Genomic DNA, 18,900 nt, shown 5'->3' on the forward strand with positions numbered 1-18,900 from the left:
AATCTAGTTTCTTCACTTGAAATTTTTATTTCTCTTCTACGAGGAGTTAGGAGACATGTAAGTACATGTTGGAAAGGGATTAAGGTCTTATTTAAGCCTATGCAATTTTATTCTTCATTTGGATAGTGCTCAACATCAATAACAATTAATTCCTCCAACAAAATGTTAATGGATATGTGGCATTACTTAATGAAATTTTGATCATAAATAATTTTGGAGTTGTGAATTACTTTTTCTAGTCTCCTTGTAGTGAGACGAAGGAAAAATGTTCTATAATTCTTAAGAACAAGTCACATCGTCATCTTGCACTAGACCTACTCAATTAGTCATCTTCAAATCTACTTTGAAAGCGTTGATTTTGAACTCAAGCTCATATTTTCATATGCTTTTGGGGAAATTTTAAATTTGTTTTTGTTTTAATGTAGTTAAGCACCAAAATCTTTTAAGAAAAACAATTACATTGAAAGTATTGATTTTCAATTTTGAACTTTTTTTTCCCAACAAATTTTCTCAAAATTTTGTTTATTTTGATAATGGTGTTTCAACCTCATTGCAAATTCTATGTAATCTCCTATTAATTTTAGGAACTTTTGTTCAAAGCCTATGTATTCTCAATGTTCATTGTATTTTTACATTAAATTTGTATTTTTTTCCATGAATTTTTTTTAATTGCAAAACATTTATGCATTTGTTATTAAATTTGGGGAAAAAAATAAAATGTTCTTGTTGCCAATGATATTGTAAAACTATGTTTAATAACCAATTAAGTAAAAAAATATTTCTATCATATTATTATATTATTATTTTGAATTTAAATTTAAATTTATATTTGCAATCAAAATCTACATAACGACCAAAGAACTCCAAAATGAAAGTGTAAGTAACTGAGAAACCTTCGTTCCTACCTAGAAACTTTCTAACAGAAGAAGAATAAGTTATTGAAAATACAAAATCATTCCATGTAATAGAGTGGAGAGTTGGCTCCATATATTTCCTTTAATCAAGGATTAGAGAAGAGGATTTGGTGGAACTCCGCATTTGGGAACTACATATTAGACAAATTCCCTAACTTTCAAGAGACGAGAGAATCCAAGACTCATGGAACATGTCGTAGCATTGAAGTTTATGTTCCTCCTTAACCAAATGAAATGGATCGAGGCAAATCGAGTAGGATGAAGTGACACATTTAATGTTACTATATATTCTTCTAAAATGGTTACCTTGGGTCAATTATTATATGGAGGCTTTCTATACATGTTGGAGTGAGATATTATTTCCAACTCACTATGAAGAGAAATAGCATGTTCTAATATTTTTGTCATCATCTATAGTTTGTTGTTTGTTATCTATTTTGTCTGCTTGGTCGTTAAATCCTTTTGAATAGTATTTTAAACAAGGGGTGTTGCAGAGCAACAAGTCCCTGCCCCAATGAAAGTATTTGTTCATGTATATGTCTGAAATAACTTGTAACCAACATCATGATACCCTGAAGAAAAACCATAATCATAATTCCTTTGAATGATTTGTGTTACATTAAAGAGAGAACCATTAGCATGTCTTCATTATAAGGCACATGACTATGTTCATCAAAAAGTACACGAACAAACTGAAATTTGCTCTCAGGCCAAGCAAGAAATATATATCTATATAGCATGAGATGGAAGTAAAAAGTTGATAAGGAATACTGGAAAGAAAATTTCCTCGCAAAAGCGGCAACTGCTTCAGAGTGTCTAGTAGTTGTTTCATGTTTAATGTTAGCCTAAATGTGGAAAAGTGGTCCCAATGAAAATCATGAGTAACTAATCAGAGTTAATCATAAAATGCAGAAATTCCACTCTTTAATTTATCTTTACATTTTTAGAATATGCCAATCTAAAGATTTAACATGCACAATCTAAATTTCTAGTTTTAGGACATGTAAAACTCATCTCGAGGCTAGATTTGAACTGTAATGTAAACAACTAAAAATGATCTTCCATATGATCCACAAAACTTAGTTTTCATTGTCAACATCTTGAATACAAAACTTGGTACATAACAGGATGAAAACATTATACAATGCAGATATTGTCAAGAGGTTAAACATGATAGTATCTCAAAAGTTAGTGAGAGGTCCATCAAGATAATCTCTGCTAAGAAGACATTACCATATTAGCATTAAAAAAATGGGTTCTCTTTTTTTTCAATTAGAAAGAAGCATTCAGTTACTTTCATGTTCTTACTGCTACTACAAGTGAAATTTTTAAATACCCAAAGAAATCACACAACTTATTCGCCAATTATTCCATCCACACAAACATGTGTACCAATATCTTTGCACTCATGATAAGAGTCCACAACATTCCTATATTAGAAAATCTAATATAAAAGAATGAAATCAATGCATTTATTATAGGCCCCATTCATGCATCTCAGAAATTCTCCCTAAGATGGCAAAGGCACATTCTTAAAAGTTTGTATCAACAGAAACTAGGTTATTTTGGGGTATATGGATCAGTGAGATTTTGGTTACACACTTGACCATAGACAATTCAATATCAAAGTGCAAAACAATAACATAAAAAATTCTTACTACTATTGAACAGATTGAAACTAAGTACCTACTAAAAATTGTCATGCAGTGTTCGAATTTCAAGATGCTTTGGAGGAAATTGTGCTAATTTGTAGCAACCAAATAGAGTAAATTTCGAATGATGTCAATTAGAAAGGAAATTGAGCAGAGTTTATTAATCAATAGAAAAATATATAGTATAATGTCACTTGTAAACGTTCCAATATATAATGTATTTTTTATATATGTTGATATCTCTTTTAAGGAACTTAGGATTTGAGGAGGGAAACCATTTGTATTGGATGCCTAAGGGGTGTGGGGACCTTTGCATCGGGAATGTTTTGGGTACCATTTTCATTGGGATCAGGTGTGGGGTTGGTTTCCTTGTGATCTATCTAGAGAGATCTTTGGGTGTATCTCTCTCTCTCCCTATGTGATTGCAACTGAACCCTCTAATACATCCATTAAGGTAAGGGTAGCCTAGAGAATCCTTATTTCCAAGATGATCTTTAAGCAAGGTCCTCTAAGTTAGTGATCCTTTGACTCCATTTGCCCTTGATCGTATTGGCACTAGTCCTTGTTTAGGGTAAGACAATAGTTTATTGAGTAAGACAATCGTAAGCTTACATAAAAGAGTACCACTAAGGCCGAGTACTACGTAGGTATAGTAGGACAATTAGTAATACACTCTTTGTAAGACATAGTTGGAATGAAATAAGCAATTGTATGCCTAGTATTACCTCTGCTCTAGATGGAATTGAACCAACCCCAATTCATAATATGGTTGTGAGAGATGCAATGAGAAGATATAAACCTGATGATGTATTCCTCCAAGAAGCACAATATTTAGCTTTCAAGCTTCAATCCATGATGGTTTAAGGAGGCACTTTCTTTAGTTTGATATAGCAAACTCATATAATGTTCAAATATGTTTCTCTATTCCAAGTTTCAGCATACAGGAAACGATATACAAAAATCTTGACTACGAATTAAAAGATTTTGGCATTGTAATAAAAAAACATCACTTGCAATATAGCCATAAAATGTTTAAATTAAGGAATTTCAAAGGATTTTGACAATGAACTAACCATTTTAAGGAATTTCAAAGGATTTTGACAATGAACTATTGTTGATACAACTATCATAGGAGGGAAACAATTGTTGCCACATATAGTGTTGCTTAAGAGGGTATAGCATGTAAATAGAGATACATAATGCATTGACATAGTAGAAATGGTGTTATAGCAAGCACAGTTTCATTAGAGAAAGTGTGTGGTTGGGAGTCCATTATAAGTGAAATATTTATTTTTTAGGCTTCAATTCATGATGGTTTAAGATGGCACTTTATTGAGTTTGATATAGCAGACTCATATAATGTTTAGATATGTTGGTCTATTCCAAATTCTAGCATGGTATTTGGTAGTGCAATGCAATGAAATTTAGATATGCAGAAGAGATACTTTTGCATTGTAGAATGAAAACCATCTACTCCGTTAAGCAGACAACAAGATGCAGAAGAAAAATATCGTGAAAGCAATAGTAATACTACAAAACCAAACGACCAACTATTAGTAAAATAGAATCAAGGTTTGTCTCCAACATAAAATATGGAGTATAGAAATACACCACTATCATAACGATATTTGATTAGGCTATAAAATGCTCACTACCTAGAGAAATGGTAGATGGTTTGATAAATAGTATGAAACAACTACAAAAAACTAGAAATGAAGCTATAAAAATAAAAATATGCAGAACAAAAACTACAGTTACATTTATCCTAGACCATACAGAAATTAAGCCATCTTCAATAGTATAGCCACAATATTTGATTAATCATTACTAGAAAAGGTTGTTTGATAAGAATATGGACCAACTCCAAAAGGTGAAAAATGATAGTAGACAAGGCAAAAGGCTAAGTTTGGAGGATATAAAACAAAAACCATAGTCATCATTATTGAATGACTTAAGAAATTCTGAATTGAAATATCAATTTCAGTATGGAGCAGGCCAAAAAGAGTATTGAACGTAAACAAAAAACCACAGTCTACTTTAAAAATAAGTAGACAACAAGATAGTGAAGACAAATACAATAAAGATTAAAATAAAACAAGCAGTCTCTACTCACAGTATTACCCACAAAACCAAAAGTGGCACTTAGGATGCACAAAATAACTCTTGGGGTATAACAGGATAAATTATTGAAAATTAATCCTGCAAAATATTCATAGTACACTCACATTTTCTTTGGAAACTCTTCAATCTTTATAGTTGGAAGTAGGTGCTCATTTTAACGGAGATGGCTACGATACCAGCAATTTTGGTTTTCCTTCTTCAAGATAAGGATGGAGATCAAAAATATGTGCTGGCATAAATTCATGTTGTGTTAGTATCCCAATAATTGGAGCTCTTTGCAAAAGAAATAAAATGAGAATGAGAACCACCACAAAATATCCAAATGTGGAATAAGTTTGACAGAGTTATAGCTTATGAATTCAAACCCAAAGAAGGCAATGATGCTCAATGTGTGATAGTATGGAGGTCTTATAGATTTGTCATTACACTATGCAATGGTCTTACTATAAAACATGACTAAATTATTTGAAAGCCTTAATATTATCAACAAAAATGATGAATGGTCGAGACTACCGAATTTCAGTTAATTTTGTCTATGAAAAATTACCCTTGCTTCTTTAGGCACCACGCAGAGATGCCTCAAGCCTACTTGTCATAAAAGGGAAAATTCCTTTGTCAATGACGAGGTCTCCACAACAGTGTATGGTGAGGTATTGCAGAATGGATGTAAATCAATATACATTTCCTGTTCCTCTACACTTATGTTTATGTCCTCAATCTTGAGATCTCTTCCTGAACCTCATTTTGCAAAGTCACCAGAAGAAAACTTCTGCTTTATGTTTGTAGAAACAACAATTTGTGAAAGCTAAAACGCTTTAAGGATAAGGCCATACAAGACTAGTTTTTCTGATAGAGGTCCATCTATGACTGGGAAGCCATTGTGTTTAGTATTCATCAAAATCTGTACGATGTTTCCAACTTTCTCGACTCTAGAAAAGGTTAACACATGACCTATAACAACATCACTAGCAGTTAGGTTTCTCATATAGGGTTCAGGATGTCCTTCTAGGAAAATGGAAGCCCTTCAAGTGCACAATTGCATTATACACACTGATGTTGAAGCAATCAGTTGTTGTCTTCGATATTAACATCACTAATATAATAAAAGGCAGCAATGACAAGTTATTTGTTAGCTCCAAAAGGATGACACACAATGAAACTGTCATCCTCATTGAGCCCCCAAGCAAAGAGGTTGCACCGAGCACAACACAATGTTGCACAAAAATTGTCACCTTGACATTCTGCAATCTGTGTGAGTCTATCACCACTCATACTTTCCTCCTTGCAAGTCTTAAACCTCAGTTCTTCATGTCGAGCCTTGAAAATAAGAGAAAGCCCTTAAAAGTCTATAAACTCTGGTTCCGAACTTTCTCTTAGCATTACCTGCAGTCCCGCACCTAATGGTCATGTCCCCTGTGCACCTGACCGCTTTGTCTCTGTGTGATGGGTGCGGACCCTTGTAAAAGTCAAAAAGGCGCAAGTACATTCTTAAAAACTCACTTTGAGTCATTTTTGGAAGCTTCTAGAAGGAATCTTGAGGTGGCAAGTTCTCTCCTTTAAGGTTCATGCATCCCATACCCTAAGGAGCTAACCCCTTGATGTGAGGAGCTTATCCCTTTGAAGGATGACTCTATCCCTCCATAGGTGGACCTGTAACCTCCTTCCTTTGCACTATAAAATGAAGCATTGGGCTGGTTACTGGGGAGGTTGAAAGCTGAATATTTTTGAGGTGAAATGTCGCTAGAACTTAGTCTTCCTAATTGAGCCTTTGTGAGGAAAGATTACATACCTCTTTGATCTCATTTGGAAGAGTGTGAGGCTTGTCAAAGTAGAGGAGATTCCTGTTTTGGACCCTGGGAGGAGCTTGTACAACATCAAGGCACCAAAGGTTGTAAAGTTCTTCTATTTTCAAAATTAATACAATCAAGTTTATTTTTCTCAATAAGCTGTGCTTTATGGTTTATTTTATGGATTCCTTGATCACCATGATGAACATGATTTATTATATTAGCTATGCAGGTGTTATTTGATATGTGCTTGTTTGTGATTGTAGGTTCTCAAAAGGAAACTCTTTCGGACGATTGAAGGATGGCTGCCACAAACTAGCGTTGGACTTAAGGTAGGGTCTAAAACACCTCTATAGCTTTTATTAATGAATCACAATATGTTTAGAGAAAGGTAGATTTGCTTGTAGAGTTTGTTGCTAGATATCTTTTGATACTAGGGATATCGGCCTTGTTTGCAAGAATGATTTATCCAGCCAACAAATTGGCGACTCCACTGGGGAACTGAATTTGGTTTTTTGGTTTTCCTTTTTCTTTGACTTAAGAAACTTGTTCTTGTTTCTGGTTTTTGCTTGCTGTGTGTGGGATTGGGTAGTTTTTAGGATTTGGATTATTTTTTGTTTTTTCCAAAGTTTACAGGGAACCGCACTTTCTTTTTACAGACAGTGTGGACCTATCTGAACTTTTCCTTTAGCACACAGAGCGGTACCACATCTGGTTCTTCTGGAAACCTGCGGACCCTGTCAAAATTTTTGAAAAGCTTAAAATGTTTTCTTCCAGTTAAGTTTAGTTTTTTATTTATGACTTTTAGTGTCTACCTAGATCTGCATGTGTTCTGTCAAGAATCTCTTGTGAGTGAGTTCCATTGGAATTTTTGTTTTAGGTGATTTTCTAGAAGTTTTGCATGCCTGGATTGATTTTCGCTTGGTCTTTGTAGTGACTCAGAGATTAGAAGCCTAAGAAACTTTAGATCACCCTGGTCTCTTTTGTATTCTTGATGAGTTTGACTGGTTTGTGAAATCTGTCCTTGGTGAGAAATAGATTCCGTTTTCTCTTTGCAAATCTTTGAACGAACTTGCTTGTAAGTTTTGAATTTCATTTTTATAAAAGGAAACATAGCCAGGTGTTTTCTGATTGATTTGTTATTCTGAACAAATTAATCCTTAGTTTACTAAATAACTAAGTAAAATGTCCTCAAAAAGATTTAAAGCTTTTATTTCGATTAGATTTTTATAAGTTTTTAGATCTCAAGATTAGTCTTTCATAGTTTTCAGTGTTTTCTAGAAATTGTAGAATCTCTTTCGAAAGAAATTGTTTTTTGTAGTTTTTGAGTGTTAAAAAGAAAAGGAATTTTTTGTGAGCTTTAATTATTAGTCTCGTTTTGAGTTCTTATTGAAAAAGACAAAAGTATTTTCTTTTCATTTCTATGCTGAAAGAAGGATTTGTTTCTTAAAAGAATTGCATTCTCAACTCTTTCTTTTAGCTAGAAATTCATTGGAGGAAAAACAAATTGTTTATCATCTTAGGTGCATTATTTTTAGTGTTTTTGGAGTTGAGTCTTCACACCATCAAAGTTTCATCTCCATACCTATTTACTTAAGAAACAACCCATAAAAATAATGCTAAATTAAAATTGATCTAGCAATATTTTTATTTCTAGGGCTCTTATCACCAATATAGCTTAGGCTAGTATCTTGGAGTAGGGAGTAATTAACTCTCCAAGATAGTTAAAACAAACAAGTAGCTATATCTTGCGGTAGGAAATAAATCCAATTGTAATTGATATAATCTAGGAAGGTCCTCTTAAAGTAGTCAATCACGAGATCATGTCCGAACCTTTAAGACAATCAAGCCTATCTCATTGGGAAAGATAGAAGATTTGCGCGTATTAAAAACGGTAAACCTCGGATTAACCATTGTCGAGGAGCCTGGGGTCACTTGTTGGTAAACCTCGGATTGATCATGTCGAGGAGCCTTCAAGGGGATTGAGCTTTGTTACTCTGCCCTTGCGCGTAGATCGGATCATAGACTGTTCCCCCAGTTGTATTTGTTACTGTTGGTAACCTTAGTGTCCATAAACTTAAGATTATTTCCTAAGGTGACGGTGAAGGACAGGTCTCACTGTACCTGGAGCAGATGTCGACTAGATTCACTTGGACTCTCTGGGGGGTTTTCTTCACTCGAGATGGTTATGTGAAGAAACTTGTGCCAGTCTGTTTCATTAAGCAGGTTGTCAGGGTAACTGTTCCAACTGCCCTTTCTGTATTAAATTCTATGACGTTGGATTTCATCACCAACTAGTGTTTTTAGTACGGGAAGTTACTGTTTGTGTGTGGTTTGAACTCTTATATTTTTTAGGCGTGTGATTCACTTGTTTGTTTCTTTAGAGACTTTAGGTGCTTTTATTGAAATTTTCTTTGTTTGCGTGTGATTATTTTCATCCTACACCCAGAGATTATTATCCTTGATCAATCATGTCAAGACAGTCATCCATGTTTTCCCAATCACTGGAAACATTTTTATATGGTGGTCCTACTGTTCCTTTGGGGTACCAGTCACTTTCTGGTACTTTTTCAGGAGCAACTCCTCGACCGACTAAACATCAGTTATCACCTAGTAATAATGGAACTAAAATGTTGAACGTAGAATAGATTTTTATGATGTCTGGTAGTATTCCAAACCCTCAACCTCAAGGTAGTCAGTTACCGCCTGGGGGGCAAGGTAGTCAGTTACCGCCTGGGGGGCAAGGTAGTCAATTACCACCTGGGGGGAAACCTCAAGGTAGTCAGTTATCACCTGGGGGGCAACCCCAAGGTAGTCAGTTTCCATTTGGAGGGCTACCTCAAGGTTTTCAACCTTCAGGACAGTACATACCCCAAGGTCAACCCCATATTCCTCAGGATGCTTATCAACCCCAGAATCAGTACGTGCCTCAAGGTTATCAACCTCAAGGTCAGTACCCAACTCAAGGTTTCCAGCCACCTTCTGGTTAGTCATTTTTACAAGGAGCTGGAAATGTACCACCTAATTATCAGCCCTACGTTCAACCAGGTTATGGTCCTCCATACGTACAACCTTTTATGGGTCCCGAATGAATATGGTGTGGGATTCGTCTCAAACTCAACAGACTTTGCAACCTAATGTGCAGTTACCTTATCAAGCTGGACAACCTTTGGTTTCTGGTCCAATCCAGCAACTTGTCCAACCTACAGTTCAAACCTCTGCACCTGGTTTAGTTCAATCGCCTGGGCCTAGCTCACCTCAGACTCTGCCTCGAACTGCTGCTACAACTGCTGCATTTTCTGTTCAATCTACCACACCTGTTTCTGGAGTATCTGTAGCTCCGGTTTCTACTATCCCTGCATCAATGTCAACTCCTCGAGTCTATGTGCCCCAGTCAGGACCTACGGTTCAGACTTTGGTCCAGATGCCTGCAAGACAAGCTAGTCCAAGTAAAATTGCCACGAGTCAACCGTACTAGGGACAGTATCAATCCGGTCCTACTGTACAAAATCCAATTTATCAGTATCAACCATACCCTGGCTATACTTATCAACAGCCTCAACAACCCCAATTTGGTACGGTTAATCCTGGTTTCCCAGGAGGTCATAACATTCCTAATGCAAATTTGATTCCAGGATATCCTAGATATCCTCCTCCTGGAACTGGTCTCATTACACAAGGTTTTCACGAACCTAACCGTAAGTTACCATCTATTGCAACTTTGGATTTACCTAATTTGTCACACCTTATGAACGATCTGATTTACTATCTTCCATATTGGCTGCCAATGCCTAATAAGTTGCCCAGTGATATCCCGAAATTAGAGGGTAAGTCAGGTGAGGATCCGTCAAATCTTGTGATGACTTATCACCTCTGGTGTGCATATAATTCCATTATTGATTATTCAATTCGATTGCGTCTTTTTCAAAGAACTCTTATTGGTCTTACTGCCAAATGGTACATTGAGTTACCACAAGGCTCTTTTTATAATTTCAGTCAGTTAGCTACTTCTTTCTTAACTCATTTTCAATTGCCTGTCAGATACGACAATGGAATGGAATTGTTAACTTCACTAAAGCAATCCATTTCCACATATATTTCAGATCATATTCATGAATGGCGACGTAGAAGGCGTTTAGTGAAAGTTTTCATTCCGGATCAAACTTTAGCAGAATGGTTCGTTAAATCATTGTTACCTAAAATCACTGAAGATGTAGCTAAGGCAGGAGTTGTTACTGAAGAGCAAGTCATTGCTCAAGCTCAGTACCTTGACCTCATTTACACGCAGTTAGGTACTTTACATGAAAAAATCCCTAATCTTCCGAAAAATACAGCTCCTTCAAGGTCTCATACTGCTGATGGTATCATTGGTTCAGTTAGTATTAAAAGCAAGAAGAAATATTCAAAGAATTCTTCTCCTACAATAACTTTACCTGATTCCCTGAAAGGAGATTCTTCCACTGAAGTTTCTGCCGACGTCCATGTCATAGATTCATCTACGACCAAATCCAGTAGTAAAGAGAAGGGGAAGAACAAAAACAATCAAAATTCAACAGATAAAACAAATAAAAATGAATCTTTGGACAAAAAATGAAAACCTCGCTATCCTTGTTTCATCTACGACGAGGATCATTTTACTAAAGAATGCCCATATTGAGCAGAGTTTTCGAAATTTGTTAAAGGTTCTCAAACGCCTACTATCTTGAAGGATCCTTCCCCTACTCAAGATAGTAAAGCGGTTGCTTCTTCCTCGAATACCTTGGAAGAACCCATTATGGTGATGTCTCGTGTCAGGATTGCGACATGATCGCAAGATTATAGTAGTAACAATCCTGTTGATGGTAAGGAAGTAGAATCTTCTAATTGAAACCCATCAACTACACCTCCTCCTAGGTCTGCTCCACTACAGATCAAGAAACCCAACCTAGACTTAGTAACCAAACTGCCTGCTAAAGGTATTTTTTGGAAATTAGCTTTCAATCCATATGTGAAAGCTGCTCAGAATTATAACATTGTTGAAGACTTAGCCATTTCCCCTTCAGCAATGTCGGCTTTGGAAGTGTTGCAATCATGTCCAGCACAATGTAAATTACTATTGTTGGCTATAGGAGCTATTGATATTTAGGATTCGAACCTAATAATCTTCGATTTAGAGAATAGTACACCCCACCTTCCTCATCAAATGGCTTTCCAGATTCCAGTGTTAGTAAAAAACAGACCTTGCTTTAGGACTGTGATTGATGAGGGAGCTTCTACATGTATTATGTCGATCCAGTGTTGGAGATCTCTTGGTTCTCCTACACTCAATCAGTCTCCAACAATTCTAAAGGCTTTTGATGGCTGAGGGTTCCATCCTTTTGGTATTTTGGAAGATTTACCTATAGGGGTCGAAGGCAAAACTGAAAATCTAGATGTAGAAGTGATTGATGCCCCTCTAGATTACAACCTTCTCTTGGGTCGTAGTTGGTCTTATGTTATGACTGCTATTGTTTCATCGTTCTTTCAGCTTGTTAAGTTTCCTCATAACAGAAAGATCGTTACGATAGACCAGCTAAGTTATTTCTCATCTGACCCAGCCTCTACTGATAGTGTTCAGCACGTCGGTAAAACGACGATCCCTTACAAGGATGTTGGGGTAGGTTTGATAAAAGATTTTGGTTTACTAGGAACTTTTTCCTTCCCTCCTCCTAATGTATCACCTTCTATTGCATCTATTCATATGATTTCATCGAACACAATTGCTTTTGATGATCCTTGGATCGTACCTTTCGATTCCGAGGTGGATTCATTTGATGGCCCGATGCCTATGAATCCCTTTGAAATTGCATATCAAGTGGTACAGTTGTTTTCTGATTCCTGACTTATTGCGAGGATAGTTTGTTCCTGTCTCAACCTCGTTAAAAAATGAAACAAGGAGTCATAAGCATAGTTCCTGGTCTTGTGTCAAGCTTGTTAAAAAATGAAACAAGAAGTCGGCGAGGATAGTTTATTCCTGTATCAACCTCGTTAAAAAATGAAACTAGAAGTCTCGAGCATAGTTCCTGGTCTTGTGTCAAGCTCGTTTAAAAAATGAAACAAGGAGTCATGAGCATAGTTCCTTGTCTTGTGTCAAGCTCGTTAAAAAATGAAACAAGGGTTTTGAGGATAGTTCTTTTCCTGTGTCAACCTCATTAAAAAATGAAACAACTCCCTTTCCAACTCGAGTCTCTCCAAGATCTCAAAAGTGAACCTTCGTTCCATCCACCTGGTTGAATGCAATGAAGCTTGGGGGGCATGTACCTCGTTTTGCGTCATTATGCTGGGGGCATGCGAACTTATAACAAGCATAGTTTTTCGTTTCAAGCTTGCGTAAACATGAAACCGAATTCAAGCAGAGTTCTCTATGGTTCAAGCTTGTGTAAAAATGAACCTATACCCGATTTACATCTCGTGATTGCTGTTTTTATCCGCTAAATTCTGTTAGATGAGCCTTGGTTGTTTTCATTCCATCACCCCCATCTCTTTGGCTGATCATATGCTTTCACTTGGTTGTTTACCCTTCTTGAGGGACCGCATCTATGAGTGGTTTTATTAGCCAACCTCTTAACCATTACATGTTTTGAGTAGTTCCTCCATTGCCGGAACCAGTTGCTACCCTTTATACCACTCGTTCCTCTAGGACGAGTCCTCTTTAAGCTCTTTTCTGACTCATAAAATATGAAAAGATTTCCGAGTTTTTCCTTTTTAAACTCGTTAAAACAGAATTAAAAAGACGGTCCACTTACAACTCTTTTTTGACCGTATAAACATGAAAAGATCGTCGGACTTTTGTCATTTCAAGTTCGATATTGGTTATAAAACGATGTGTCTTTGATCGCTTTTTTACTTTTTCAGATCGGAGCCACTAATTATGAAAAGTACTCCTTGATCGTAATGGTCAAGCGGTTCTCTCAAGTATTATTTTATACTTTTTCGGGCTTGGGAGACACAAATTTACCAAAAAGGACATCCATAAAGTTTTCTTAAGTTTTTCTTTTGACTCCCTAAAATTGGAAAACACCGAGTTTTCCCTATACTGGATTCGTTAAAATTTAACAGTAAAGGACCTGTTCAATTTTAAACAGGAACGAACCACTCCTTCTTAGGGTTCGAATTTTAAACTAAGTTGGACTCATTCGAAGGATGAACTTATAACCAAGCAAATGTTATCCTCCTCAAGCTTGTCAAAAATAAAGAGGTACTTGTCAGAAATGGTGGGGGAAAAGAGAGAAAAATGAACCTGTTTGTTACACTTTGTATTTTAGAAAAGCAGTTAACCTCTCTTGAACACGAAACTTTTTGTTCACCTGGGTTGGGAAATCCTTTGCCTAACAGCTAATCAAACCATATTGAAAGTATTCAGCCGGTTTTTGGGTATTAGCTTTGGGTCAATTGTCACCAAACCATCTGCAGTGTCGTTATGTGTTCAAGAGGTCAGTTCAAATAAACCATTCATCTGCAAAATATCTGTCATCCATTTTTGACCATCCCTGAGTTATTCCTTGCCACACATATTCTTCAAAACTTGATCTATGATTTCGTGTTGTGGGCTTGTCTACGACAGATCACTTTCTATTAACTTCAGCTCATTATCTAGAAAGATGATCTAGAAATTGTTAGTACCTTGGAATCTGCATGCCCTAATGGCAGGTTTCTCGCCTTCGATGACAGGTTACATCATTGACCTTCGATCAAAGGATTCTATGACATGTTTGACATCAGCTCATCTATTCACATTTCATGGATTGTACTGAGTACTTTGAGTGCCATTGACATTACTGTTGGTTTCTCTCACACTTGTTAACAGTTCACATCATTGACTGGTAATCAAGTGGTTTCTACCATGTTCAACTTCGACACATTCATTCACATGGATAGAATCGTACTAGTTCAGGAAGCAGAAATCAAGGCCCTGGATCTAGTTTCCACCATCCAGGCTGCGAGGAATTTTGTTATTCATTATACAGTGGACTATTCATAAACATATGGTTGCACCCATACTGTGTCTACATATGTCTATACTCGTGATGTATCACAAAATCATTCCTGTATCAGAGCAGTTTAGTTAGTTTTCTAGTCAGTTTTGATCTGAGTATGGGAATGCCTACCTCAGCGATGATATGTTCATATATATATATATTGTATTGAATGTTTTTACAGGTTCTGACCAGGGTGTCGATAGGATGATCCTTGAAATGATAAAGTACTTCACTCTTCGTACATGAAAGACTTCATTTTCATCTATTACAGACTTCGCACTTTAGGGGGCAATCTGTTGCACAAAAATTGTCACCTTGGCATTCTGCAATCTGTGTGAGTCTATCACCACTCATACTTTCCTCCTTTGCAAGTCTTAAACCTCAGTTCTTCATGTCGAGCCTTGAAAATAAGAGAAAGCCCTTAAAAGTCTATAAAACTCTAGTTCCGCACTTTCTCTTAACATTACCTGCAGTCTCGCACCTAATGGTCATGTCCCCTGCACACTTGACCGCTCTGTCTTAATGTGATGCGTGCGGACCCCTGTAAAAGTCAAAAAGGTGCAAGTACATTCTTAAAAACTCACTTTGAGTCATTTCTGGAAGCTTCTAGAAGGAATCTTGAGGTGGCAAGTTTGCTCCTTTAAGGTTCATGCATCCCATACCCTAAGGAGCTAACCCCTTGATGTGAGGAGCTTATCCCTTTGAAGGATGACTCTATCCCTTCATAGGTGAACCTGTAACCTCCTTCCTTTGCACTATAAAATGAAGCATTGAGCTAGTTACTGGGGAGGTTGAAAGCTGAATATTTTTGAGGTGAAATGTTGCTGGAACTTAGTCTTCCTAATTGAGCTTTTGTGAGGAAAGATTACATACCTCTTTGATCTCATTTGGAAGAGTGTGAGGCTTGTCAAAGTAGAGGAGATTCCTGTTTCGGACCCTGGGAGGAGCTTGTACAACATCAAGGCACCAAAGGTTGTAAAGTTCTTCTATTTTCAAAGTTAATACAATCAAGTTTATTTTTCTCAATAAGCTGTGTTTTATGGTTTATTTTATGGATTCCTTGATCACCATGATGAACATGATTTATTATATTAGCTATGCAGGTGTTATTTGATGTGTGCTTGTTTGTGATTGCAGGTTCTCAAAAGGAAACTCTTTCGGATGATTGAAGGATGGCTGCCACAAACTAGCGTTGGACTTAAGGTAGGGTCTAAAACACCTCTATAGCTTTTATTAATGAATCATAATATGTTTAGAGAAAGGTAGATTTGCTTGTCGTGTTTGTTGCTAGATATCTTTTGATACTAGGGAGATCGACCTTGTCCACAAGAACGATTTATCCGGCCAACACACAAAGGCCCCCATCAATTCCTGTGAAGGATGAAATCAACTCCCCAACAAAATAGCCATATGCAGAGCCTATCAAAATTAATGGTATGAACAGACCCGATGGAAGCACAAGTCCATATGTGACCAATCCCAATGTAAAAATAGTAACAAAGTAAAGCATGAGCGATGATTGACGAAACTCCTTTCCTGTGGAAGAGTTGAAGATGCTTTTAACAGTACCATCATTTGTGTTGAAAATCAAGCTTGCAAGGTCATTGTAGTAACCCTCTAAATAATGGAATCACTTGAAGTTTCCTTTGTTATCAGTGTTAGGACATTCTTCATTGAACATTGCCCCTGCAGGACAAGGTGTGCATTTTGCAAGCCAAGGAAGTCCAAAAATGCAACAAGATGTAAAGATGGAGACAACATAGGCAAGAAGCATTTTGGATATAGGTCCCTTCCTATATCAATAACACATACCCATGCTATTCATGAATAGTCTATGCACAAACTCCACATATTTTTCAAAATCGAAATATGGTCTAATACTTCAAAACAATCACAATATCTAAATATACATATTGATTGACAGTGGTTTAGCCAAGTTACATAATGTCATGCTACCAACCCCTCAACATCCTCTTAAGCCTTTTGCAAAAGACAGGTGTAATGCATGAAGAGATGTATACAAAGATTCTTAATCATTGATTGACAAGTTAATTAAATATAAATCCCTGTGGGCCCATGATTTTAGCACTTGTCTATCTTTCCATAACCCAACATGCAGGATGGACAACACAAAAAATAAATCTATTACCATGGCACCTCTAGTTACTCTGCAGCAAGGACAGATTCAAAAATTGGTGTTCAAAGATGAAGGATTTATTCAAGCCATAGTAGGCAGTTCCTCCTCTTCTTTGCTCCAAGGAAAAGTTATGCATAATATGATATTAACAGGTCGGTTGTGTTATTTCCATGGTTGTACAACTCTAAAAAAATATCACTGTGATCATGGATGTGCTCCCACTGCTTTCCCTCCAGCTCTCGGTCCCAAAAATTCACACAAAGACTCAGCAGCGAAGCTTTCAACCACCATCTCTATAGTAGAAAACACACAGGTGTCCCCTCCAAGCTACCTATCGACCCCATACCCCACCCTCTGCACAATATCCATGGCCTCCTAGGACACCACCATCTCATCTATGCAGATATAATCAGCTCTTCTTGCGAGGGAAGATATTGAAGGTCAACCCTGACTGAGTTAGGAGGAGTTCAAAAGGAAGAGAAATTCGCTAATGAAAGATGGCATTGCTACCTCGCCTAACCATACCAGCAAGTAATCTCAGCTGGTTGTGCCACGCCTTTATATATGTGAATTTCAAGACCAAAAGGTGGCGTATGCAGTAATGGTAAAAAGAAAGTAGGGTACCGGGCTTTTAACCTTTCACCATCTTACCGAGTTGATCCAGTCGAAATAGGTGCACCACCAACAATAGAGCAACACTAGCGGCAGAGGAAAATAAGGCATATATAGCAAAGAGTAATCCACCTATCAACTTAGCACTTCTCAACTAGAACTCGAAAAGTAAGAGGTAGCAATCATTTTGGAATAAGTATTGACTTTCAAATAGGAATTCTATTTGCGGCTGAAGGATGTTAAACTAGTGTTGCGACTACTAACTTGAATGCTACTACTCCTTTTGGAATTGGTTTGTATACCCTTGCTTCTTTAGAAACAACTAGCATTGGTGGTTTTTTCACTGTTGCGACGAGTGAAATCGGTGGGGATGCTACCAGTGGTAAAGGAATTGTGGGAAATATCTACAAGATGTTCTGTGGTTTCTCGTGCACAATGGTTGCTCAGGTTCATAACTAGGCGCAGAGGAAGCAAAGGCGGTATCCCTTCCAGCTTGAGAGCTAGAGTCAGCCAACAAATTAGACCCTGCAAAAGAACCAGCTTTGTGGCAAGTAGCGAACAGGTGGTGCAGAACAAGTAGGCACTAGCAGCAAGTAAAAGGATAGGCAACAACGGGTAAAAGGATAGGAAGCAACAGGTTGCAGTTATGGGTGACGGAAGATTAGGCCCATACCTAGAGAAGAAAAGGCATTTGAGATCAAGCTAGAGGCAGTTAACCCACCTCAACATGCAACTCCTGCTAGTTCTCTTTAGTCCTATGCAATACATACAGTTAATGTTTTTACTAATTTAAGATTTTTTTTGTGTTTACTCCAAACTCATTTTTAAAAAAATTTCACTGTGCAAGAAATGGTAACAAAGAATCTAGTTGTTTCTTACTTGCAGCACTTGTTGCTCTAGGTTCATACAATGCTTGCAGAGTCAGGAAAATATCAGCTTTGAGGCTCAACATAGGGTTGCAACTTTTCAACTCAACGAAGGGTTGTAGTCGCTTTGAATAGAGCTTCAAACAGGGATTACTATCAGGGTTGCAGCGTTTGTGAGTCAATGGAGAGTTGCAACTGCTTTGAATTGAGGTTCAAATAGAGCTTCAAACAGGGGGTTAGGGATTAGCATTTATGACAGATGCATAACATGAAAAAAGGGATTAGTAGCTATGATAGATGGCTAACATGCCCATAACATGCTGGTGGGTTACCAGAAATGGGATATATATGTTTTGCATCTTAGACATTAAATGCTCTAGAATTAATGCTAGCATTACTTCTAAAATTTTAAAATTGATATGGGAATACATCCTAGCTTATAATATAGCTATATCCTAGCTTCTAATATGGTCATTACAGTCAGTGCTTTGGGAAGAGGCCAAATAAGACCTCCAAGTTCAAACTTTGATTAAAATCATGGAAATTCATAAAATTTTTGAAAAATGAACCTATAATTTCATGAAACTTTTGTTTAGTATATTGAAACTCATTTTTATTCTAGTGCCCAATTAATACATCTTTCAAAATCAATTCCTATAGTCCTTGCCTACCTTGGGGCAAGGACTAAAAAGCCGCAAACAATTAAAGTTCGGCAAAAAAGTTCCTACAAAGTATTTCGTTGAATTCTTGCTTGAGGGTTTGTTGGATGTTAAGGGCTAACATTTAAACCTCATTTCATATGTAGTTGAACTTT

General features: G+C 36.9%; 1 pseudogene; it reads right to left on the reverse strand.

Annotated features, from left to right (window-relative positions):
* Positions 1 to 4,854: 4,854 nt before the first annotated feature.
* The window catches only part of LOC149156009 (putative chloride channel-like protein CLC-g pseudogene), a 136,797-nt pseudogene continuing 122,751 nt past the window's right edge, over positions 4,855 to 18,900 (reverse strand).

Source organism: Pinus tabuliformis, chromosome 9 (assembly GCF_031772625.1).
Source record: "Pinus tabuliformis cultivar Carrire ecotype Pingquan chromosome 9, CPIR1, whole genome shotgun sequence".
NCBI lineage: Eukaryota > Viridiplantae > Streptophyta > Pinopsida > Pinales > Pinaceae > Pinus > Pinus tabuliformis.